The following is a 26,780-nucleotide window of genomic DNA, read 5'->3' as shown; positions in this document are numbered from 1 at the left end:
GAAGGAGAGGAAGCAGCAGCAGTAGCAGACGCCCATGTACAGCCATTACTTCCTCAGGGGCTGGTGTCCATTTCCACCCACTGGGATGGGGTCTGGCAGCTTCGTAACCGGGAAGAGATACGTGATCCAAGAATCCACTTTGGCTCCAATTTACCTTGACAAAGGCCAGTCTTGTCTAACTCTGAGAATCCTATAAGCTTTAGTGAGGATTTCTAATTGTCTCATCCTCAGGAGCATGGCCAGAGAAAGGGGAGTTAGGTCAAAGAGTCTACCTTGAGTAGGGCTCAAGATCTTCCTCACAGGCACATTGAGATTACAGTAAACAGGAATGTATTCAGAAGTAGTAGAGAGCAGATATAACTTTTCTTCCCCTCTTTTGAGGAATCAGAAAATGCCAGGATCCTACATTTAAAGCAAAATAGAGTATAATTCTAATAATGGAATCAAAAAAGAATGGCTGTAACAATCTAGTTCAAAAGAAGAAAGAAATGACATGTATTACAAACGTCACACATACTCACTGTTTTCTCCTTCAAACCTGCTTCCTCTCAGTTCATGGTTTCTTTATTTACTAACCACATGAGCTACAAACTTCAGAGTCATCTGTGAATATCTCCGAATCCCACCACATCCAGCTCTAGACTCAGAATGTCTCTCACTTCTGCTTTTATCAGCACTGTCCTACATCACTTCACCTATACCTGGATTACTATAATAGCCTGCCAATGGATCCCAGTCTCCACTTGCCTTCTCTCTACCCCAAGTTATCTTTAACACCCCGAATAGTTACCTTTCTAAAGGACAGTTATAATCATGGCGTGCCTTCTCATTCCAAACACTTTTACTAGCTTTCTGTTTTCTTTTGCTAATCAAGTCCAAATTTCTTAGCGTAATGTTCAATGTCCCTCAGGAACTGAAAATATTCTATTTTTTCAAACTCAGCTGCCATTTTCTCCTTATACAAACCTCACATACAGCTAACGCTCAAGTCGAAATAGACCTCTCTCCTTTCCTTGATTCTATTATGGGCTTTCACACTTCCGCAACTTAGCATGTTTTCTCCCGCTTCATCTATTCAAAATCTTGTTTCTCCTTTAAGGACTAATTTCAGATGTCACCAAGTCTAGTAACCCTTACCGGATTCCTAGGCAAAATAAATTCCTCTCTCCTCAGGACACATATGATACTTTCTTACCCCTTTTTATAGTGTTTATCCCAATCTGACTTATATTCATCACGGCAAAATTTTTCATCTCCTTCTAAAGGACAGAGACAGTAGTTAATCCCTCCAAAAATGATCCTGAGTACCCAGCAGGGTGTCTTAAACAGCACGGGAATTTCATAAACATTTATTATATTGAACCAGTACAGAAATTAGGAATTTTCACTAAAAGTTGACTGTGGATAAAAGACCAAGCTGAGAATCATAATCAAGGACAACTTGCAGTGAAGGAAAGAATTGGAATAAATGGTGTCCAAACAGAGGCCCATGAATAAATCTTTTATAAAAATAATACAGATGGTCTGATCCATTACTTATCAACATTTCTGTATTGTCACATACTTGTGAAGGGGTTGACTGTGATTGAGAACTGCCACCCTAACTAAACGGAGAAACTACCTCTTTTGCAGCAATAGGAAGTTAAACGCTATATTTGAAAGAACTCAATCAGGGATTGACAAAGAAACAATACAATAAAAAACTGCATATACAAAATATAAAAGTTATATATATCACATAGTTATAGGAATAAATATTTGTGTGTGTGTGTGTGTGTATATATATATATATATATATATATATATATATATATGTATTTTTTTTTTTGAGATGGGGTCTTGCTCTGTCACCTAGGTTGGAGTGCACTGGTGCAATGATAGTTCATTGCAGCCTCCAACACCTGGGCTCAGGCAATCCTCCCAATTCAGCCTCTCAAGTGTCTGAGGCTACAGGTGTGTGCTGCCATGTCTGCCTAAATGTTTTTTATTTTTTGTAGAGACAAGGTCTCATTATGTTGTCCAGGCTGATCTCAAATTCCTGGCCTCAAGTGATCCTCCCACCTCAGTCTCCCAAACAGCTGGGATTACAAGCGTGAACCATCACACCTGGCCAGATATCATTATATATCTGAGATACTATTTTATTTGAACATGTCTACACACAAAGATATAATGATATCTTAATAAATATTTACTTCACTTTTTTGCACTAATTCCAAAGGGGGGGAAAAATAAGCCAAAACCCAAAGCTCTTCTTTAGCCTTATTAGCATTAAGTAATCAAATTCCACTAGCCTGAACAACATAACAAGACCCTGCGTCTACAAACAATTTTTTAAAAATAGCGGGGCATGGTGGCACTTGTCTGTGGTCCCAGTTACTTGAGAGGCTGAGGTGGGAGAATCTTCTGAGCCCAGGAGGTCAAGGCAGCACTGAGCCATGGTCATAGCACCACACTCCAGCCTGGGTGACAGGGTGAGATCCTGTCTCAAAACAACTCCCTGTTACTCAGAAATCCAAGACAGACTCATTACAGCTCTCCTCATTCTTACCTGAAATAAAAAATGAACTCAGGCTTCCAGAAGAAAATCATAATTTTTCTAAATCTCCTCATGTAAGTCTTGCCTCTCCCCAAAAACTTTTCTGAGTCAACTCTTCCTGAGATGAATCACATTAAGAAACGAAATCTCTTAATTGTACCATATAAGCTAAACAGTAAGCCATGACCTCATCACCCTAGATGTAATAAAAGGGCAGAAACACTTTGGCATTTCAACAACATCTTAATTCCTGCACTGCTCTGGTTTATTATAAAGCAGGCCTGTGTGCAAGAAGGCATTTTTTAAAATGCTTTTATCTTCTTTTTGCGTGTTAGCAGATCTCATGGCCTCTTCTCTTTGCAGATAGAAGCCTGAAATATGCAAACGCTAGGCAGGCAGACCACTGCATTTATTTGAGAAATTTTAAAACCCAGTCATGAAAATGAAACATGGATTCAAGATGAGCTAGAAGCAGAAGGACCTTAAACTACACAATTACTCCCCACAGGCTCTAGCCAGAATCAAACGAAAAACAGAAATAACAAAACCTGGAGCTGAACAAATATCTGAATGCCACAGCCAGACTAAAGGAGAAACAATAAGAAACTGGTGTAACTGGGCTTGAAAAGAAGCAGGGTAGAAGCACAGTGCTACATCCCTTAGGTAGCCTATCATTTTCTGAGCCTTAATTTACCATGACATCCTTTGTGTGATGATTACTGGTAACATTCTCATTTTGCTAGAAGTTGCACTGGTAAGTCCAATCTATATGTGGATAGGAATGCTAATGTGAGAAACAGATTAAATATTCAAGGCCATAATAATAATAGGATATGAATAGTGCATCCCATAAGGGCACAAATCTTTATCAACTCTGTATCTGGTATTGATGAATAAGTGTCCCTAATATAATGGTCCAATGAATTCTTTGAATATTTTTCTGTAAAAGTCAATCTCTCTGTATGGAAAAGAAGGTAATTGTGTTACTTCTATGAGTAATGCTAAATATAGATATTTAAACAAGAGTTAACACTTTAGCCTGCTAAAATCACAAAATGCATTTAACGTGTTTAGTAAGATGGAAATTGTCTCCAACATACCAGAGAGGCAGCCATGAGCAAAATCAACAATATTAGCTAATTCTACAGGCTCAAAAACTGACCCAGAGTGAATATTCTTCCTTTGCATCAATTTCTAGCCACATAGGTATATTCATTCCTACTGGTTTTAGACAGTGCTATTGCTTGAAAACAGCTGTGAGCATGCTATTTTGCATTCTACTCTTTCTCACGTTCAAAGTCTCAATTAATGGGCCCTTCTGTCCTCAGTGTCCCAGTTAGAACTCCACCTTCAGACTAAGCTCACAGGAGAGTGTGGCAAAATAGAAAACTTACCTGGAAGCACATAGACCTGGGTTCGTAATTCATCCATAATATATTCCATAAAGCTGCATGGATCCGAAAATCTCAGTTTCACCACCTGTGAAAAGGGAATAATCATTTTTAATAGCAATCTGAGACTCAGTAACTAGGAAGTAGAGATTTAGAAACAGAGCTAATTCTACAGGCAGATACTTTGGTAAAGATTAAGCATATTTCTCATGAAAACTGTTCAGAAAGAGGGGACCAGATTGCCAGCAGTGACCAATTCTCATAAGATTCTATCTCATAATCAAAATGAAATCCCTTTCTGTAACTGTCAACGTCAAGCTACAGTTTCATGATTGATGTGGGCTTTAAGCTGCTAATATTTAAGAAGGCACTTTGTTGACTGTGGCATACACTTATATTTTCAGCAATCACATTTCTGTAAGAAAGATAGCACGGGGAGCAAAAAAGCCTACTGTAAAAATCTTTTGTACACATACCTTGCAAGAGCTAATTTCTAGGAACAGTCTGACACCTTTAGAAGATAAACAGTATTGTCTCAATCAATTACAAAAAATTTAAGAAAGACAATACTCCTAAACTCTATGCATTGGTGGAGTTATATTTATATATCATTTAAGAAAAGCACTGAACCAAATACAACATAAACACATGAAACCTTCCTTTCTTCCGTGTGTTCAACACTGAAAGGCAAAGAAAAGGAGAAAGGAGGTCACCAACTAATTTCCCAGGGTCCCCTTCCTGAAAAGAAATTTCCACTTTACAAAGTATGAATGAGGAAAAGCATGTGCATTTGCATAATTTCCAAGACATTTCTGAATTTCCTAAATAAAAAACAGTATATTCGGGATACTTTAAAAACAATCTTTTTATTTAATTTAACTACAACATTGATTGGGTTTTCTAAAGAAGTGGAAGGATGCTAATGTGAGAAACAGATTAAATATTCAAGGCTATAATAATAATATGTGAATTTAATGCTAGTCTAGGATTTTTTTCTATCCAATTTTAAGTGATCTGCATATAAGGATTCAGGGACTGAAATATTCTTGTTTCTGTTTTCACGATTTACACAATAACCTTGAGCAGCTTTATCTTTGCTGCTGTGTTTGCTGACTTGTCGGTGTTTAGATCAAGTTTTAGTATTTGCATCTTTAGCTCACCACACAAAGGCAGCTGGTCCAGAGAGGTGAGAAACAGTAAGAGAGGAGTTGCAGGGCTTATCAAGTCATCCAAAAGGCCTTGTGCTCATCCTTTGTAAACAAGACATGTCAGCATCCCTGGTTGCTGTCATTGCTGACAGTCCTCTGAAGACCAGTAAATGTTGAATTCTTTAAAGCTGGATTGTGCCCAGTGAGAGAAATGATAGTGTGAAATGAGGAGGACTTCGTGGATATCTGAGTACCTTGGGAAAAGAGAGGAATTAAGGCTTTTCACTCAGCAACCTAATGAAAACTAGACAAATAGTCTTGCATTTAATATATAGTTTTCACCAATTCATGCTTCTTTTGTTAGGAACAATTCTAGCCTGTACAGGAAAAGAGACCGATATAAGGAAATAATTTCTCCTTGACAAGGGGGCTTCAGGTAAAGCAATGCTTATGAAAGGACAAGAGACTAAGTTTACATTGGTAAATTTCCATTGCACAACCATTTCATTACTTTAACTTCATAGACCCCAAAACTTTATGTGCTTGAACAAGTAATCAAATGCAAAGGATAGAACTAAATAATCCATCTGGGATAGCAAGGACTGTATACAAAACACAAAGAATAAAATACGAGTCTTTAAGGAATATGAATAAGAAATTGTGGCACAGAAGGAAAAGACTTGAAAATAAGTTCCAGAAGCAGTATCTAGTGCTTTAAAGAATAACGAACTTTACATGTTCTGCTTTAAATTCCAAAAAGGTATATTTTTAACAAGAATATACTTGTATAAGTCAAGAGGGTCAATAAAAATCCTAATCCATGTGATTCTTCATTATATCTAACCTCAAATTTTAAAATGTGTAAAATGAACATCAAATTCTTTTCATGGAGACTGATAGCATATGTTAAATTAGAATAAATTTCCTCATTACAGTGTGAAACTTATAACAGCAACTGGTAATATGCTATATTGAAGACTTCCTTTGCTATAACATTTAAACTGTGTGTTTTGAGGTTAATAATGTTTCAGGGAAGTAAATTCTTTTCCAGTGTTGCCATTTTCTTCTTCTTAGGAGAATTTCCTAAAAGTATTTGCTCCATTAAGAGGTCTAAAATGTTTGAGAGGACAAAATGTCTTAGTTCTACTTGTAAAAGCTCCAAAACTTTGAAAAGGATTGTCCTTCCAATATCAAATCCATCCTTGAAATAAGGAACCTCTATCTCTAAAACAAGGCCAGGACTTAGCATTCCATTAATCTAGCAATATAGTATTTAGCTTGGATTTTTACTTGTTTTTATATCATAAACACTATTTGATGATACAGAATAGAATCATAGATTAATCTTCCCAAGTTGACTCTTTGTTTTTCTTTTTGTAATCCGCTTCAATCTTCTTGACTGAAACTACCAGACCATTATCTTATACAGCTATAAGTTAAGCACAGAGCCTGGAAGTCTGTCTGAACCACAGAACACAGAGAACAATTTGGAAAAAAAATTTGCAAATTTCTGGGAACTAAATAAAAAGTCACTCTTGTTTTCCTAATTTTCCTACGAGCAGAAAAGCAAAAGACCCATTGGCGTGACACAGGCAGATACTACCAAGCAGCTTTCCAAAGAGCAAATGGTAAAAATAAAATGAAAAAGATTTGCCTGTCATGGGAGTTGGTCAATAAAATGCAACAGTGTTTATTACAACATTTAAAGTCTGTGATTAAGAACACCAAAAGGCCTAAACTAGAAAGGTTTTCAGCCTGTAATTTCCCTGCAGTCCTGGCCTGTACTTCCTTATGAGTTAGCTCAGCGGGGCTTTTTTTCCATGTCCATCATCAGCTTGTAATTATTGCCATTCTCAAAGCTATGCCAGATGGGTCTTTAGAAGCAGGCATGCAGCTTGTTTATGAGAGAAAGAGCTGTAATATTACTCTACACAGAGACCTATCTGGTCCTACTCAAAGAGCCCTGCTCCTCCCTCCCCTCCTCCCCCAGATCTCCCCTTCTGCCATTCTCTCTGCCTTTCCTAGACAGCCTCTCAGTTTCAGCTCCCTGTCCCAGCTGAATGGCCTGGTGACGGGCTGGGACCATGGGGGCCAAGAGATAGCTATATCTTAAAGCATATGGCCTAATCACCACCTTTCACCATTCACATATGAAAATGAGGCGACACCCAGGGAAAAACAAACTATGGACTCTTTCCCCTACATAATGTTGTGCAGAGGCTTATTTAAAACACCACAGCTGTGCATCTACCTTTCAGAATACAGATTTGCAGCGAAGACAAAATGATTCCTTCCATTTCGCTTTTCTGAAAATTCCTCATTGGCTAGAAGTGAGACTCCCGGTAAGATTCTCCCTTTGCCTGGTAGGAAGGATAAACATTTGTAAGAAGGTTGAGGTCAAGGAGCTGTGCAAAGCAGCACAGGGAAAGGCAAGAGCTCCTAAGCCGGGTTCATCTGGTGATAGGCCTGGGGTGTTAGGTATCCCAGAGGGCCAAGCAGAGCTTCAATCAGCGGTTAATGAGGCAAGACCTGCAACAGATAGCCACTTTTAACTTACAAAAGCTTTTAGATGTCTCTGTTTACTTTGATCCATTTCAGTTAATTTGAGCCTGGTTAGGGTGCATTTTCCTTTTTTTTCCTTTTTTCCTAGATAAACCCCCTGCTCCCACCCCACCCCCATCCCCACCCTCAACCCCACCTCCACCTCCCAAACAATAGTATCATTTACCAACTTTATACTAAACAAGTTTTGAGATCTTCTGTCAAGGTCGGCAACAATTATATAAAATACAAGGAAAGGAGGACCTGTACCATAGTCTGACTATGGACGAAAATTTCAAAATCCCACCAGTGTTAAGATAAATGAAAAGGGTGGCGGGACAGGAAAGGCTTCATTTTCAAGAAAGATTTAGCGTTCTTTCTGATTAGGTGAAGTACACGTTCTTTTATCCCTTGTTATTTTACCCATGTGATGACCAGAGAGCTTTCTTTGTTAAAATGTTTCAGAGCGGATAAAACTAATTTACTGAAATGTGAAGTAATCCAGGAACAAACTACCTGATGGTCACAGGCGGAGAAGGCACTTTAATATAAACTGGCCGAAGTTTCCAGGTCCCGGGGCTGCGGCTGGGATTCCTGGTTTGGGAAGCAGAGAAGACTTCTGTGTTAATGGATTTGCACGTGGGTCAGCCTGTTAATGGGGATGGGCTGCTGTAATGAGCTTTTAATTATGTCAGCTAGATGCTTGACCCCACTGTACTGTGTGCCTGCGCCTCGGGGTACCTTCCTCACCCTCACCTTCCCAGCATGCCCCGGACAACCACGATCCCAGCATGCTCCGGGCAGCTGCCTTCCCAGCATGCTCCCCGCCCTCTCCTGCACCTTTAGTCTCATTAGCTGGATGTCGATAGCCTCTTGCCGGACACCCTTTTCTTGATTCCCTCTCCCTCCTTCCCTCCTGTGCTATGTTCTTCAAAAGCAGTTTTGCTTTGTAAAAAATACATAAATAAATATACGTATGTGTGCATGTATATATATAATACTTGAGACCAATTTGTATATTTATAAAGACCCTGGGTCATCTAGCTGGCAAAATTAATTTCACGAATACACATGGACAGGTTTGGTTTGACATATATATTCCTCAAAAATAAACTTTTTTCAAATGAACCGTATTCCTGTTCTCCACTCCCCACCCCTGTCCCATCTTCCACATTTCCAGGCAGTATTAGGAAGACACGTAAGTTAATAGAAGGAACAGAATGAAATCCTTCTGCACTTCTACTCTTAAATAAATTGGAACTACTTTAAAGTGTTCTCTTTGAAATCCCGTCTGCCGAAGACCCTGGGGAACCATCAAGGAACTAAGGTTAGGAAACCTAATTTCAGCTTTGGGTCCTTTTTCCCGGTAAAGGGAAAGACTAAGTAGCCGAAGGGTTCCAGACACTAAACCTGCCTTATCTGTAGCCCTCACATTAGGGTCTCTATAGTGACAGTTTACATTTATTTTGCTCTTTACCAAGTTTCCAAAATGAAAGTAAAGTTGGTTTATCACTGAAGAATATTAAATTCTTTGGTTAAAGGGCATTAAATTCAGAGAAAATCCAGATGTCTTCAACTATAACAATGATAGTAACAGGTAATATTATAGTAACAGTAACAGCTAATAATAAAAGTAACAGTTAATATTTATTCAATGCTTATTAAAGGATAACTGTGCTAAATACTTTAGGATTCTGCATAATTTGTAGAGTGTTTAACATACAAGCTTACTAAATTTTTCAGTTAATGATGGTGGCAGTTGCTAAGCTGTAGGCCAAGTTATTCCTTTCATTCACAGTCTAGGGAGAGATGACACAGGCATGCTGAGTCACTCAAAACAGGCTCAAACCACTCTAAGGAGTTTGCCTGATGAAAGGTTTTCCTTTCCTTCAAAGCCACTTCCTGTGTCACATGACCTATATCACTCCAAAGATAATAACACTTCATGTTTCCAGAACACTTTTATCCAAAGATCTCAAAGCATTTTCAAATGTTAATTAAACCTTCACCACCCTGGAAGATAACAATGCCAATCTCGCTGTTTAAATTTAAACTGTATTCCAGAACACAGGTTGTTCTAATCACTGAGAGAGAGGCCTCTCTAAGCAAATCCTTTATGCAAGCCACTACCCAAACACTTATGGCACCCAAAATTCTCCTGTGTTTCCTCGGAAACCAGCGCGGCATCTTGATTCTAAATTGTCCCCTACTCCAATTGATTGTTTCTGCTGAAAGAAACAAATGCAAGAAAAAAAGGGGGTTGGGCAGGAGGGAAAGAGAAAAACACTTGTGAATAGTTCCACCCTATTTGAAATGTAGGTAGAACAATATGCAATATAGTTCTGCAAATATATTTGTTCTCTCATCAAACAACTAAGCACCTTTGCTATATGCTTTTTCATTCATCATGAGGACTACATGGGAAAAAATAGCCAACTTTTCCCAAGACTTAGATGTGACTGTTCAGACTGCAGTTTTACCTATCCTCCTATTTAACAGGCATCAAGAACTTACTCTGAAATAGAGGGCAGTCAGATTTTAGTCAGTTTGTGTATCCTTTTAGTCTGGATAAAGAAAGATCATGTGGCCACAAAGGCCCTGAAGATCTGTCCCTGCCTTCTTTCAAGCTTCATCTCTCTCCTCTATGACACACTGGCTTTTTCTCCATTCTTTAAATGGATCAGGCATTTTTTTCTACCACAGGGTCTATGAACAGGGTTTTCCTTCTGCATGGAGTGCTTTATCCCTATTCTTAATGAAACTCCTACTCTTACTTCTCAGATCAAAGGTCACTTCTTCAGAGAGTCCTTACCTGATTCCCACATCAAAATAAGCTTCTTTCTATTATTTTCTCTCATGGCAGACTGCTTTGGTTCTTATCATTTATGAAATTTTCTTTTAACATCTCCCTTCTAGACTATAAGCTCCATGAGAACAAGGATTACATCTGTTCTGCTCCCACTGTATAACCTATATCTGGCACTTTGGATGCCCTCAAAACCAATTCATTGAATAAAGTAATGAGTGAATGAATCTTTTAACCTGGTTTCAAATCACATTTTTCTTTCAAAGTGATATTACAGAGTGAAGAGGACAAAAGAGAAATTGATATCAGAAGTTTGGTTGTAATCATTTAAGGTCTTAAATTATTTCTAGAATACTGAGAACAACAAACAGTCCTTGAATGACTTCAGTAACTATGATTTTAGCTAAATAGCCTGTGAACTAAGTGTTTTATCTACATTATCTTACTTATCCCTCACAACAACCTGAAGAGTTAGAAGCCACTACTGTCCCCATTTTGTGGTCATGAGGACTAAGTAATTTGCCCATGTTTCTGAGACTCCACTTTCGTTTATTTATTTATTTATCCCTCACTATTTGTCAGGCACTACAGTGGGTAGAGCAATGGAGAAGACAGGCACAACCTTCTTCTTGGACCTTTTGGCTTGAATCCTCCACAGCAATAGCACAGTGCATTCTGGCAAGTAGTTAGTGCTCATTAAATACTTAAAACAGTGTAAACCAAGTTAAAAAAAAAAAAAAAAAAGACTGAAGCACTGTGATTGAATCCCTTCAGAGTTTGAGTTTTTACAATACTGCTACAATACTCGTGTTTATTACATGACTTGCCTGGGGGGCTTACAGTTTGTCATTCATTCTGTAAAGGTATGACATGTAGAAGGAGTCATGAGTCACTCCAATATTATAATAAAAAATACAGTAATCACAATAACAAGCGTTTTCATTAATGGCACCACAGAGCAACCAAAATGATCCTTCTAAAACACAAATCAGATCATGTTTCTTCCATGATATACAACCTTAAAGGGTTTCCCATTGGCCTTACAATGAAGCCCAGATTCCCCATTTCCAAAACATGGATTACAAGAGCTGGATTCTCTTTCCGGAATCATGTCCCTCCCCCACTGACTTCAATCCCACATTCCAGACTTTGTAAAAATCCTTTCTCTCCTCAAACATCTCTAGGCCTTGAACATGCCCTTTCATCTTTTAGTAACATACCCCCTGCATCCTCACCATAATTATCATCCTTTTTTGAGGGGAGGGTTTGTGTGCAGGATTTGTGTTGGGCACTGCTCTTGGAAACAACATCTGTAAAGAAGAAGGGAAGTAGGCTTTGGCAGAGGGAAAAGTTAAACTGTCATGGAGGTGCAACTGAGGCCTCAGCTGAACCTCTCAGGAGGTTTGGAACTAGGATGACCCTTTAGAATTGTCCTAATTGTGGCAAGGAGTTGGCCCTTTTACCCTGCCTGTCGGTAGCAATGAGATCACCTTGAGCAAGGCAGCTTCCTTCAGCAGAAGGCAATTCCTGGATAGAACTTCAGCTAAGAGCCATCAAAGGCAAGACTACTGCCACCTGGGGGATAAGTGGCCCAGTCCTTTAAGAGGTATCTGGTGGTACACCACAACATCCGCTACAGTCTAGTTACCTCTAGTCATTTTTCAGGTCTCAATCTAGAGGTCCCTTCCTCGAGGAAGCTTCCCTTGACTCCCTAAGCCGAGGAGAGGAAGCTCCTCCGAAGTGCTCCCAAGTACCCACTGCTCCCCCATTGCGGCATGCTTCATTTTACATAATAATCATCTGTTTGTTTGATTTCCTCAGGAAATTACAAACTACATGATTAGCATTCTATCTACTAATACATGTGAACAACTTAAAGAATGAGTGAAAAATTAACAATATCTATTTTGATTTTTTAAAAATTATTCACAAACACCAAAAAAGTGTGGATGATCATTCACCAAAATATTGTTAATTCTTATCTCTTGGTAACAGGATTCTATTTGATTTTTACTTTCTTCATTATATCTTTTGGTACATCTAAATTTTTGCAAGCACATTTGATTTTTATAATGTAAAAAATGTATACAGTAATCATTTTGAAGAAAAAATAAATATAACTGTTACGAGAATAACTAGCATCAATAGTCACCATATTATCATTTTGTACTGTAATTTATAGTTCATCATGCAATTCATCAAAAACAATTTGACATAAATTATTTTGTTTAATCTTGACAAAATTTCAACAAGAAAGGCAGGCATGTTGTTCTGATGCCTACTGGATTGCAAAATAAAGCCAATCCTCTCAATCAGAGTGAGTTTGTATATTCCCACAGCCTAAGAATTCAGGGTAACATGGGCACTTCTCAAACATGTTCATTTTCGATGAAATCTTTCCAGGCTTTAAAGAAAATAGTAATAAAAGAAGAACTTATAGATGTTCTCCCATTCTGTCTACCCAGGGCTTGCTGGCCACATTCCCTGTCCTCACTTTTCCCAGTCTCCCCATTCTTATTAATAAAAGGGAGTATAATGCCTCTGCCTGTCTTTATTTTCATCATTTGTTTGCACAAGCCTAATCTACAAGGCCTGCTAGATTCGAAAGCCCTGTTTTCCCCTCACATTTCATGTCTCCCCTTCTTTCCTATGATGATAACATTTCACCTATGTTTAGCACTTTCCAGAAGGCTTCCCCATACCTCACCTCACTGCATCCTCCCAACTAAGCTTTGAGGTCTACACATCTGATAGTATTACTCCCATTTTAGAGATAAGGAAACCAAAACACAGAGAGGGTATAGTGACTTGCCAAAAATCACAGTTGGTTACTGATAAAGACAGATCTAGAATCTGGGGCCTGACAGAAAAGCTCAGAACCCTCCGCGTTTTAACTTTGATCTTACAGTCTAGGACAGAGCCCACTGATAGGGTCCTACAGGATCTAAAACTTGATTACAAACAAAACTGATGAAAGCAAGATTGTGGGTTCAGTCTCTGGGTAGGCCTGCTATCCTCTTTGCACTGGAGTGGGTTAACATATGCAGTAGACCTACAGATGCAAGGTCTAAGTTACAAAGGGACTAGCTGAGAGTGTGTAGATGATTCAGCTCAATTCCATCACCACGGTAAGTTAAATAATTTGGTTACCTAAACACATATGCATAAATATATAAAATAACAATTCCTCTAACTACACTGGGAGAATCTATATTTCTATAATTGTCACTTTCTGTATCTTTCAAGTTTTCCCAATGGCTTTTCCTTTCACTCTCAAAAATGTCCCAGTATGGAAGATAATTTATATGGTCATCCGTATACACACCTTAGAGAGAACAAACGAGCAATTTCTATAGACACTGAATAGTATCAGCTTTCAAAGTGGCATGCCCCAAATGTTGTAAGAAGGATTACTGTTATTGAAATACACTGTTGGAAAGATTCCCAGTGTTAAATGGCCTTTACTAAAGACATAGTAAGACACATATTCCTTTGTGTTATGTTGGGCTCACATTTTAAAACGTAGTGAAATTCTGGCTAGCTTCAATCCATTTACGAAATGGTTTTAGTTTTTCTGCACTTCATCCCCTCACCTGATATTACATCTTTGTCTCATTACTTATCAGAAGTGTTCCTTTCCACATTCTTTTTTTTTTTTTTTAATGAGAAGATACAAATTAGAATTCACATTGTTTCGGCTTAAAGTTATAGTGTCTACTACATTTCCCAAAGGAATCCTGCCAAGACCATGGCCTCAAACAATAGCTATATGCCAAGATTTTCATGGTAATCCCAACATATGCATTTTGATCTTGGGCAAGGCTTTATTCCTCCATCTATAATATGGGGAGAATATTTGCTCTTGAGTTGCTAAAAAAAAGAAAACCCATAAATGATGTAGTGACCTACCCAATTAATGAACTATTACATTTTTTACTCTGTAGAAGTCCCAGTACTGCTTCAACGTAAAGCTCTGATCCCTGTTAGAAGTTTATAACCTTGTTCCCAGAGGACATACAAGATAGGACATAATTAAATGTCAAGAGTGCGCATTCCAAAAACAGTATGTATTAGCATAAGGAGAAAGTAGTATAAGTTGTTGTATCAGAGAGTAGGTCAATATTAATATTTTCCCCAGGGAAACTCCCAAACTACCCCAAGAAAAGCATTTGACAGGTGTAAAGCCATGTTTCTAAAATCCCCAGCAATTCCTAAATGGTGTTCAGCCAGATTTTTCCAGATTTTGATGTAGACCCTAAGCGACTCTGTCAGACACTTCATGGAAGACCCCTGCTCTTTTTAAATCAATCCAATTCAATCTTCTGAGCAAGGAAAACGGAAAAATCCATCTTCTGTTGAGAGATTCTTTGATCCTTTTTACAAAGATCCATCTTATCCTATTATAGTAATAAAACCAGACTGCAGTTTTTCTGAAGAGTGTTTATGTATGTAGGTATATAATATGTAGGTACAACGGTAATGTCTAGAAGACGTAAGCAAACACATCTTCAATCCATATCCCAGTAGAAAACAGACAAAAAGAGACAGTAACCTCAGGTTCTTTGAAGCAAGAATTTAGCTATTCAGTGACAATGCATCTCCTTTACCATCATTAATTATCCCATATTTACTGAACACTGACTAGTTTCCTAGACTGAGCACTCCAATGAAGATCCTTGCTCTGCAGGAGTACCTGAATTGGAAAAGTGATGGCGATGGAGCATCTCTACAAAAGGAGAGAAGAGACTTAACACTTGCTGAAGACCCATTCTAGCCAGACACTGGATTAGGATCTTCATACATGCTAGTTCTTAGATGATCTCCCCAGTAAGCCCCATTTTACAGATGAAGAAACAAAAACTCAGAGAATATATTATGCCAAAGTTTGCCAAGTGGTAAAGTAGGATTCAAAGCAGAGTTTCAAGATTTCAAAGCCCCTGCTTTTTTTTTTTTTTTAACCATCCCACTTTTCCTTTGCTCTCATTTTAACTGAGTGTGCTGTTAGTTGGCACTGCTGAACAAAGGTATCTGATATCTGGATGTTTTTCCACTAGGATCCTTGCAGCAGAAGATGTCTTAACTTCAGTGCAACAAAACCCTAAGTGATAACATCAGATTTTCCTGGAATGGAGTTACATCTTGGCTGTCATACAAAAACCCAGGCCTCCAACAACAGTGAATACACTATCATGTCGCATTCCCTCAATAGCTCCAGGACAATGGAGGAAAACAGTGACAAGAATAATTTGAAATAATAGAGAATTTAAAAAAAATCTTTTGTATCTGGCCTTTGAATTAATTATGTAATTATTTGAGTTCTAAACCACATTTTTCAAACATTCAATTACAGTTTTTCTGCAGTTTCTGGGACAATGTTGGCTGGGTATTAGAGCAAGTCAGCCAAGGAAACAATGGACAGCTGAGCAGCTTAATTCAAAGCCCCACTCCCATGATGCCAATGTGCTGGTGACTTTAGACAATTCACCCACTTATCTGGTCCTCAGTTTCCTCAAGAATAAAATGATGGATTTGAACCATCACATTGATTTATTTATTGAATAAATTTGTATTATTAGGTATATATACACAGGCCTGGCCCTTGCAATATTTATAGTCTGGTGGAGGAGATAGCTAATACAACCAACAATTTCAGTGGAGTGTGACCAGTGCTATACAATAGTAAATAGGAGACGCCATGGAAGTCCCTAGTGGGAGCTTCTGATCCATTCTGAGGGGCACAGGAGGAGGGTGTACAGCAGTGGGAGTGACATCTAACGCACAGCCATGAAGAATCTATAGGAGTTACCATTCTCGGAGGGTAGTGTGAGGACGGGGAGCAGCACCCAAGGCCTGGAAGGTAGCTGTCATGGCCTCATGTAAAAACACAAGTATTTTAGTACATCTGGTTTCTAAAAGGGGATGGGGATAGAGGAAATGGAAAGGGAGATAGGGGCAAGACCCATCATCAGGGGCCTTAGATATCAGCAAAAGGACTTTGGACTTTGTTTATTCCCTCAGGAACCATTTGTTGACCTTACCATGTGCCGGGCATTTTTTTAGGCTCTGGAGTTACTAGAATAGTAAACAAGAGAAATAGGTTTTTGCTTTACAAAGCAAAATAAGAATCCATTCAAGGGTTGACGGCAGGGAGATGATATGATTGTCTTTGAGTTTAGAAAGACCATACTGGCTACAGTGTTGGAATGGCTAAGACAAGAATAAGTCTCTTTCAGCCATAAAACTGATTCAATAATTTAAAACTCAGGATACACCAAATTATAAAAGCCCCATGTTAATATTATTCATGATAAATAAATACATAATTGTATTCTTTTTCATATATAATATCTTTGGTTTACACATTTCTTTGCGAACAGTCTATAAATCAAGAGGGTCCTTTCATTTGTCACACATTGTATGTTTAGTCGCCAGAACATTATTTGATGGGGAAGGAAGGATGGCCAATATGTGTTGAACACAGAATATACTTGGGGGCAGGGGAAGTGTTAGAAATGAATAGTGTCCAGTTTAAAGATAGGAAATACTGAGCTCCAAATTCATTAACTCTGAATGTCACTCAGTGAGAACAGAGTAAAGCCAAGATTCAGATATGATTTCATGGTTTGTGTATTTATTTGTTGCACATCAAAGCCCATACTGTTTAATGTTTACAAAATATAATTATTACACAGTCACCATTTTTCTGAGCTCTTAGAAGACTAGTTTAAAAAAAAAAAACCCAATACAGAAGCAGAAGACTACAATACAATATGTTAAAAGATTAATAGGTATCAGCTAGTTGACTCAGACCAGTCCTTTCTCATGTAAGCAATTCCTATCTTCCATAAGTTGCAAAAGAAATTTGTAAAATTCCTAATGTTCCAAGACCATGCCAATTTCAAAATCCTGCTGAGAGTTTATAGAATGTAGAACTCAAACTTTGCTCACCAAATACATAGAGTAAGAGTTTCAGGTAGGGGGAAATAGCGTTTTCCTTGGAGTGGAAATGCACGGGCAGTGAGGAAAGAGTCATTTGAAAAATACTTAGTACTTCTTAGAAAGTTGTTTTTCAGTACAAAAAAAAAATGTCATTTTCAATTCCAAGAAATTCCCTGAACTTACTGAAAATAAACCAGAAATAAATAATAAAAACCACCTTAGACCTCAGAGCCCATTCCTGCTCTGCTCACTTAAGTGTTTCCTCTCCTCCCGGCAGGTTGACTTCCTTCTATCTCTTCCCTGAGGAATCCCAGCTCCAACTCAGTGAAGCTCAGGCTTCACAAAATCTCCAGGAGGCTAGCAGCCCTTACACACCTCCCAGTCCCTGACCAGACCTGGAAGGACCACCCTTAGTCCTTCCAGAGTACCCCAGTTCCCCAGAGGTGCGGCATTTTCTTCCAAAGTTCCTGAAGGTGAAAGGTTGTCAGTTCCTCTGTTTCTCTGCAAGTCAAGACAACTGCGGTACTTCGCTATAGTTGTTGAGTGCAGGAAAGACTAAATATTTTGTTCATTTCCTTGTTTTTGTTGGAAGCACAAGGATAAAGCCATAGCTGGTTATGCACAGGTGTACCCAACTTTGTTGATGACCCAGAATTTCTCTCCTTTTTTTTATATACTCGTAACTTTTATTTTAGATTCAGGGGGTACACATACAGATTTGTTACATGACTACATTGTGTGATGCTGAGGTGTGGGGGGATACCATCACCCAGGAAATGAGTATAATACCCAATGGTTTGTTTTTCAGTCCTTGCTCTTCTCCGTCCCCACTCTAGTAATCCCCAGTTTCTATTGTTGTCATCTTTATGTCCATGCGCAGACAATGTTTAGCTCCCACTTGTAAGTAAGAACATGCAGTATTTGCTTTTCTGTTCCTGCATTAATTTATTATACTTAGAATAACAGCTTCCAGTTGCATCTGTGTTTCTTCAAAGGACATGATTTCATGCTTTTTCATGGCTGCATAGTATTCCACAATGTGTATATATAACACATTTTATTTATCCAGTCCTCTGTTGATGGGACCTAGATTGATTCCATGTCTTTGCTATTGTGAATAGGGCTGTGAGGAACATACAAGAACATGTGTCTTCTTAGTAGAACAATTTATTTTCTTTTTAATATATGCCCAGTCATGGGATTGCTAAGTCAAATGGTAGCTCTGTTTTAGGTTTTCTGAGAAATCTCCAAACTGCTTTCCACAGTCTACACAGAATTCCTAACCCTGAATTTTCTCTGGGCAATCCATACACTATATATACGCTGTGCTTCATTACACTAGTCATGCTAATTCCATTCCCCTTGCTAGGAACTGGTTTTGCAATGAGCATTAGACGCAATTCTGACCAATGAGATTAGAGAAGTCTGCCGTGGGTTGGGGGAACAGTGAGGGAAATTCTGAGAAGGTTTCCTTGTTCATAGAGACATCTATGAGGAAGCATCCTCTTCTTTCTCTATGTCAGACAACAGTAAACATCATAATCCTCTTGAAACCTTGAAGGGAATTAGTCTAAGGATACAATTAAAAAGCTGAAGGTGGTAGAGAAAAAAATGAGAAGAACCAGGGTCTGTGACTTGCCAACTCTGGTTGGTAAGGCCACCCCATGTTAATGCATCACTATGCTATTTTCTCACTGTATGAACATCACAGAGTGTACACAAACCTAGACGGTGTAGCCTAGATGGTGTAGGCAACATGATATGGCCTTGCTGCCCGACTACAGGGCCATCTCTAATGAGAAATAAGACTTCTCACTGTTTAAGTCCTTTTGAATTAGGCTTTCCTTGTCCTTGGAAATCTCCAAGTATACTGGAGAACCAACGAGTAGGACAAATGGAACAGCTATCTTGTAATGCGAAATACCGAGAAGCCAGGTATAAAAAGATTTAATGAAATAGAAAGCTTTAGTTGGCGAGGCAACAGCAATCCTGGGTGCTATATAATGTCTGTCACTTGAATTTGTCTTCTGGTTGAGCCACCTACTGGATTTTGGAACCTGGATTAAATATTGAAAGAATGATTCATTCTTTAAATTCCTCAGCAGCACACCAACCCTTAAGGACTCCCTTTACTCCCTTGACAGAGTGAATTCTACAGGAGGATTCTTTCTCAGTCTAAAATCAGACATCTTGCAGCTTCAGCAGTTCTAGAGCTCCATTGCTTCTTCTGCAGTGAGTTACTAGTGCTCAGCAGATACCCCAACAGAGGGTGTTGAGGATGAGAGCAGCGGTGGCGTCCCAGGGCCTGCAGTGCCTGGCGGAGCAACGCAAGTCCTCCACCCCCATCCTGTGGCAGACACGGCTTCTAGCACTGCAGCACCACTGCCTACTAGTAACCACAGTGCTGAGTCTCACAGCACTGCCCAGCAAAATGGATGGGGCTGGACGTCAATCACGTGGGAGGCCCTCCCTAGGGATTCCCAGAGACACTTAGGGGAATATCTCTGGGAGACGGAAGCAAGACCCCTGCACCAAGAGGTGAGAGCAAAATCTTAGGGAATTTAAGTGACTGCTGTTTCTGTCACCTCATCCATCTCAAAGGTGGCTAAAAGAAAGTAACTGAGAAGAAAGCAAGCCTTGGTAGCCCATTAGGAAGGCATCTGGCACAAAACAGTCATGCATCGTTTGATGACAGGGGTATGTTCTGAGAAATGCATCACTGTTCTATTTTGTCACTGTATGAACACCACAGAGTGTACTTACACAAACCTAGATGGTGTAGCCTGGCTCCTAGGCTACAGACCCGGGCAGCACGTTACTGTACTGAATACCATAGGCAATTATAACACAATGGTAAGCACTTGTGTATCTAAACGTATCCAAACATAGAAAAGGTACAGTAAAAAATATGGAATATAAGATTAAAAAATGGTACCTCTGTATAGGGCACTTACCATGAGTAGAGCTTGTAGGAATGGAAGTCGCTCTAGGTGAGTCAGTGAGTGGTGAGTGAATGAGAAGGCCTAGGACATTACCATACACTGCCATAGACTATAAACACTGTGGACTTGGCTACACTAAATCTATTTAACATTTTCCTCTTTTCAATAATAAACTAACTCACTGTAACTTTTTAAATTTATAAACTTTTAAATTTAACTTTTTGACTTTTGTAGTAACACTTTGCTTAAAACATTGTACAGTTGTATAAAAATAATTTTTCTTTATATCCCTATTCTATAAGCTTTTTTCTATCAAATTTCTTTATTACTTGTAAAATTTGCTTGTTAAAAAATAAGACACAAACGTACATTAGCTTAGGCCTATACAAGATCAGGATTATCAGGATATCACTATGCAATAGGAAGTTTTCAGCTTCATTCAAATCTTTGGGACCACCATCACATGCAAGGTCCATCATTGACAGAAATGTCATTACGTGGCACATGGCTGTATTTTAATGGAAGTTCTTGCAGAGTCATAGGCCAGTAGTTTAGACAGAGTAGGCAAGTGCCCTTTTTGAGTAATTTTGCTTTGAGTCTATCCCAGGCAGGACTGTAAGTAACCAGGGAAGCAGATGAAGATAACTTGTTGGGAAGACAAGAGTCAATTAACCAGACCAGCCTTCAGATAATTCTGGTGATAGAAACCATCACCTGAAACTGTACTCAACATTTTAAATCAGATAAACTAAATAGGCAGGAATTACTAAGACTCAATCATGGAGGATGTGAAGTGTAGAAATTTAGGGCAATTGACCTGGACCTATTAAACTGGCAGAATGAAGCCTTCCCAGATTCACGTGGAATCCATGCTGAAACAATATTATGAGTGACTGGGTTCCCAAATCTGCTGTCATTTTTTGTTTTATTCAGGCAAAGTAGAGTGTGTGTGTGTGTGTGTGTGTGTGTGTGTGTGTGTGGTCAAAGACCCAAAGTCATGATTTGACTTGGCGTTGATGGACCAAAAGAGAAACTGGGAGATCCAAATCCATATGCCTAAACCTGGAACAGAGAGGGCTATTTTTACCCAGGCAGGAATCCAATGAACAGAAAAAAGAGGAAGCAATGTGAAGCCATCAAGATGATCTGAGATGACAAAAAAATTAGTGGCAGAATTGGGGGAACTGGCTAGGCGTGAGTTCCCAAAACTGGGAATCTAAGACAGATGGATTCCTTGTGGTCAGAATTTCAAAACCAGCCTGGCCAACATGGTGAAACCTCATCTCTACTAAAAATACAAAATTAGCTGGGCATGGTGGTGCATGCCTGTAATCCCAGCTACTGGCGAGGCTTAGGAGAAAGGGTCACTTGAACCCAGGAGGCGGAGGTTACAGGGAACTGATATGGTGCCACTGCACTCCAACCGGGGTGATAAAGCGAGACTCTATCTCATTTAAAAAAAAAAAAAAAAAAAAAAAAAGAATTAGGGAAACTTTTACCTTCTTAAATCTCTGAAATAAATAATTCAATCTATACTTTGGGGCAGCCAGAAAAGGGTTGACGTAAGTGAGAAATGGTTCCTTTCGCCATACTGACAATGCTCATTGTGAAAAGTGGAGCGTCGAGGCATTAATTATGACATGGTCTAGAGCAAGGTTCTATTTATATGTATAAATGAGGTTTTTAAAATGGGAGGAGGTTGCTTTAAATACATACAGTTATCTCCAAAAGAATGTTCTAGGTGGGGAGGGGTAAGGCTTACACCGGGGTTAGGTTCCAGAAGCTTAATCAGGCAGGACATTAGAGTCAAGGGGAGCAAGAAGCAGAGACTGAGTGAAAATACAGAACCACATTCAAGAGATCATGTGAGGATCAACCTGGAGAATCCACTCCAACCCAAGATTAAGGGGCTGGCTCTAAGCCAAGAACAGAAAAAGAAGCCAGGAGAGTGAAAGAAGAAAAGGAGGAAAGCCCAAAGTCAGAAAGTTAGAAAGCTTATTGTAGACAAGATTGGGTGCCCAAAGGGCTCTCATATTGGGCTCTAGTCACACAGGTTTGAATGGTCAACCTGGCTTAAAGGAACAGATAAGAGTGAAATTAAATGATCCAAGGGAAAATAATGCCAGAAAAACTCTATCTCCACTCTCAACTATCTTAACTATCAATCTCATTTCTCACACACCCAGGAACAAATTTGTTTATGAGATGCCAGTCCACATTTGGGAATCATTTGGGAATACTTTTTTTTTTAGAGGTAGCTCGCTGCAGCCTCAAACCCCTGGGCTCAAGGGATCCTTCCACCTCAGGCCCCCAAGTAGCTGGAACTACAGGCACACGCCACCATGTCTGACTAATTTTTTTTTTTTTTTTTTTTTTTTTTTGAGACAGAGTCTCACTCTGTTGCCAGGCTGGAGTGCAGTGGTATGATCTCGTCTCACTGCAACCTCTGCCTCCTGGGTTCAAACAATTCTCCTGCCTCAGCCTCCTGAGTAGCTGGGACTACAGGCATGCACCACCATGCTCAGCTAATTTTTGCATTTTTTCAGTAGAGACGAGGTTTCACCATGTTGGCCAGGATGGTCTCAATCTCTTGACCTTGTGACCTGCCCCCCTCGGCCTCCCAAAGTGCTGGGATTACAGGCGTGAGCCACCGTGCCCGGCCCATGTCTGACTAATTTTAAAATTTTTTGTAGAGACGGAGTCTCGCTGTGTTGCCCAGGCAGATCTGGAACTCCTAGGCTCAAGCAATCCTCCCACCTCAGTCTCCCAAAGTGCTGGGGTTGTAGCCATGAGCCATCATGCCGGACAACAAATAACTTTTTAAAATATAATTTCAGACAGAATTTCAAAGAAGTTGTAGGGGAGATCCAATACAAGAAAAAAATGATCACTTTCAGTAAGGATGAAAATATGCTAATATTTTGGTGATCCGCTATGTGCTATTCATTGAGTCTCACCACAGCCCTGAATATTTTTATCCCCAGTCTTTATAGGAAGAAACCAAAACTCCATCCCTAGGTAATAGAACAGAGACAAATTCAGACCCAGATATGACTCCAAAGCTTCCTCTTGGGAGAATTAGGGAAGTTTCAAGGTGGAAATAGCATGTGGTCTGAAGCTTGCAAGACGGCTAGGAAAAGCTTAAAGAGAGTTGCCAAAAGTGAGCAAATGAAGAAAGACAGAAAATGCAAACATTGTTTAAAAATGCAGAGTACTGGCCAGGCACAGTGGCTCACTCCTGTAATCCCACCACTTTGGGAGGCTGAGGCAGGCAGATCATGAGGTCAGGAGATGGAGACCATTCTGGCCAACACAGTGAAACCCTGTCTCTAACAAAAATACTAAAAAATTAGCCGGGCATGGTGGCACATACCTGTAATCCCAGATATTTAGGAGGCTGAGGTAGGAGAATTGCTTGAACCTGGGAGGCAGAGGTTGCAGTGAGCTGAGATCAAGCCACTGCACTCCAGCCTGGGCGACAGAGCAAGACTCTGTATTTAAAAAAAAAAAAAAAAAGGCAGAATACTTAATTAACTGGAAAAGGTTAGGGAGAAGTGCAACAGGAAGAGCCACAGAGAAGCAGAAGGAGAAGTTGTGATCAGAGCCTGAAATGTGCCCATGTGTCACCCTTGTGCTATGTATGTGTTCTACAGCAACCATAACGTGTCCCCTTAGGTAAATCACGGCAGGTCAAGTTAAAATTTATACCTAATTTTCAGTATAAGAATCAAGGCTCCTTAACTTGCCCCAGATCATACCCAGGGACTCTCTTAGAGTCAGAAGAAGACTGGAAACAAAGCCTGAACCTGGCAAACATCCAGTGGAGACCTCATTCTTGGGCTACGGCATGTTTTGTTTTCAAAGCACGTTTCAGCTTCTGGAATATCACACTTATTTAAAATTCTATGATCTATAGTGATGAAACTCCTCATTTCATCCCTGGGGCTCCCAGGCTGTCACATAAACTAGTGTTTTACTTCTAGCTTATACCTTAGGGAGTCTGGAGGCTACTGGAGCTTTTCCATGTGTCCCAGGGAGGATCGCAATGTTGCCATCCCTCCGCAGGCTTCCTTTGCAGTCTGTGCCTCTGACCTCTGTGCTCATGTGTTTCCCATGATTCCTACTGGGCCCCAGGGCGGACCAGTATAACATAGTACAGCATAATTCACTTTTATAGAACATCGTTCATGCAAGCTATCACAGGGAGCTAATCAAACGCTGACGAGAAAGGGTCTGTCACAGGATAAGATTTAAAGGGAGGAACTGATTTAGTGGCTCAGGGGGCAGAAAAGAAATTTCAGATAGATGAGTTAGAAGAAGTGAAAGAACAACCCCCACTGTTGTAAACCACAGGGTGGAGAGAAGTTACCACATCTGGGGAAAAGGAAAGTGAAGGGGTAGAGGAGTAGCTGGCACCCTGAGACACTATCAATACTTTCCCAACCAAAGCTGATGGGATTCATTCAGGGGAGCAAAGGGGAACATTACAAAGCCTTCAGGTCCAAGGAAGCGAAAACCCAACCCAGGACAATCTGAACAATAAGGAAATATTATTATCACACATGGCTAGAAGTCCTGAGAGAGAGTGGTTTGATTGATTTAGTGGTTGAACAATGTCATAAAAGTCCCAGACCCTTGCTATCTTTGTACTCAGAAGCCCTCAGTGAATAGATTTGTCCTCAGATGTGCTATTCCCAGGGTCATGGGATGTCTGGCTCAGTTCCAGGCATCACACCCAGAAACAGGAACATCTAAGACACATTAATAGGCATCGACAGAAGAAAGAGAGGCTGTTTCTCCAGTGAGTTCCCTTTTAAGAGTGAGAAAATATTTCCCAGAAGCTCCCAGAAGACTTAGCCCTTATATCTCTTTGGCCAGGATTGGAACCCAGTCCCTTTCTAAACTATACTCTAGCAAGACAAAGAGGATGGATCATCATGATTGGTTAAGACCGATCGAGATTCACTTCTGAGTCCTGTAAAAGTGTGGACCTCTTCACCCCCACACAAGTCAGGGCTTTGCCCGAAAGGAAGAAGAAAACAATCCTGACTGAGATGCCAGTCCACCATGTCTGCTACAAAGGGATGCAAAATGGGCATTATCCATGTTGAACCCCTGGAGAAATAGGATACATCCAGTACATAATTACCTAATTTAGATGATTAATTTAGAATTTAGGAAGACCATGGGCAGGGGGAATTCCTACACTGAGAAGGAAAATCACAATTTCTAGGTAGAAGGGCACATTAGGAAAGGGGTTTAGGGACTGGAGGCTGAATTCTGGCCACCTTCTAAAGTGAAATTAACATATTAAAAGATGGGAGGAAAGTATGCTTAGGATCAAAGATTTTTGCCCTGGGCAGATGAGGAAGGGAAAAAGGAAATTTTACTTCTGAGTCAAAGAATGTAGTGGTAGAGTCAGTCTTTTGAGAGCAACAATCTCTTGTTTCTGGAGAGGGTGGAGCAGCTGTGAAAGGGAGATATGCAAGAATGCATAGCCAAATATCAATCCAGGGACCTGCATATGCAAACTTCTGCAAAATCCAAGGCAAAGGGCTGTATGAAACCCACAGGAATAGGAGGAAGAACATTTTTGGTAAATGTGGAATCAACCTGAACTTTATAGGTTCTGAGCTTCCCATTGAACCTGAACCTTTTGGAGTTTGAATTCATTTACTCTGGGCAAAATTCACCTTCCCAGTCTAGGAAAAAAAAAAAAAAAAGGCTCCAAAGATTATTGAACACCAACTAGCTCTTGAGAAACCACACAGGGATTAGTTAAGTGTAAATGAATCACAAACACAGATTAAATTTCTCCTCAACTGCATCGGAGTTTAAAGGCCAAAAGAAAAAGCACTTGAGGCAAAATACATTTTGGCTTTTGCATAACCTAAAACATTTTTAATGAGCTTGAAGTCCTTCAAATAACTTAAAATTCAATTGAGTTCTCTCAAATTCGGCATTCAGCCTAGTGAAATACATACAGCTGCCTTTCTAGATCTGTTTCACTTTAGAAAAGAAATTGCTTTTGTTTTTTAACATTAACTTCTTGATTCAGTGTGGTAAAGGATAGCTGAGAAAAAGGTCATGACAATGTTCAAATTATTATTCTAGGGGCCTATATTGCCAACTGCAGTACTCAAAATTCTATACTCAATGTTGGGCAGAAGATTAACAACCCTAAGAGATATAACATGAAAATAAAACAATCTCTTTTTAAAATTTTATATTTCAAATACTAGGGAGTCCATAACAGGAATTTGTGTGCCATTGTCACTTGTGGAAGGTTATTGAGTGTGTACTAGGTAGCAGATACTACTTATGATGTAAAATTATGTTATCAGTTTGCTTCCCACTCTGAATCAACGTATTACACCACTAAGACCACTATTATATCCTCCTCTTTCCTCCTCTTTAAAGTAGGTGACTATGCCCTTTAAGACTGTTTTCTTTTGTCTTCTATCTCTTACCCTT

At 39.5% G+C, this 26,780-nt stretch overlaps 1 long non-coding RNA gene across 1 annotated transcript in view; it reads right to left on the bottom strand.

Annotated features, from left to right (window-relative positions):
* Positions 1-8,289, bottom strand: part of LOC141582700 (uncharacterized) — a 96,990-nt gene extending 88,701 nt beyond the window's left edge. Inside the window, exons 1-4 of the long non-coding RNA XR_012515598.1 lie at positions 8,136-8,289; positions 7,330-7,438; positions 5,091-5,332; positions 3,934-4,018 (exon numbers count right to left, since the gene is read on the bottom strand). This is a non-coding gene — a long non-coding RNA (uncharacterized LOC141582700). The remainder of the gene's footprint in view (positions 1-3,933; positions 4,019-5,090; positions 5,333-7,329; positions 7,439-8,135) is intronic.
* Between the last annotated feature and the right edge of the window lie 18,491 nt (positions 8,290-26,780).

The sequence above is a fragment of the Saimiri boliviensis genome, chromosome 2 (assembly GCF_048565385.1).
Source record: "Saimiri boliviensis isolate mSaiBol1 chromosome 2, mSaiBol1.pri, whole genome shotgun sequence".
NCBI lineage: Eukaryota > Metazoa > Chordata > Mammalia > Primates > Cebidae > Saimiri > Saimiri boliviensis.
The sequence above is the reverse complement of the archived record's forward strand: the minus strand, read 5'-3'. Positions and strand labels throughout refer to the sequence as shown.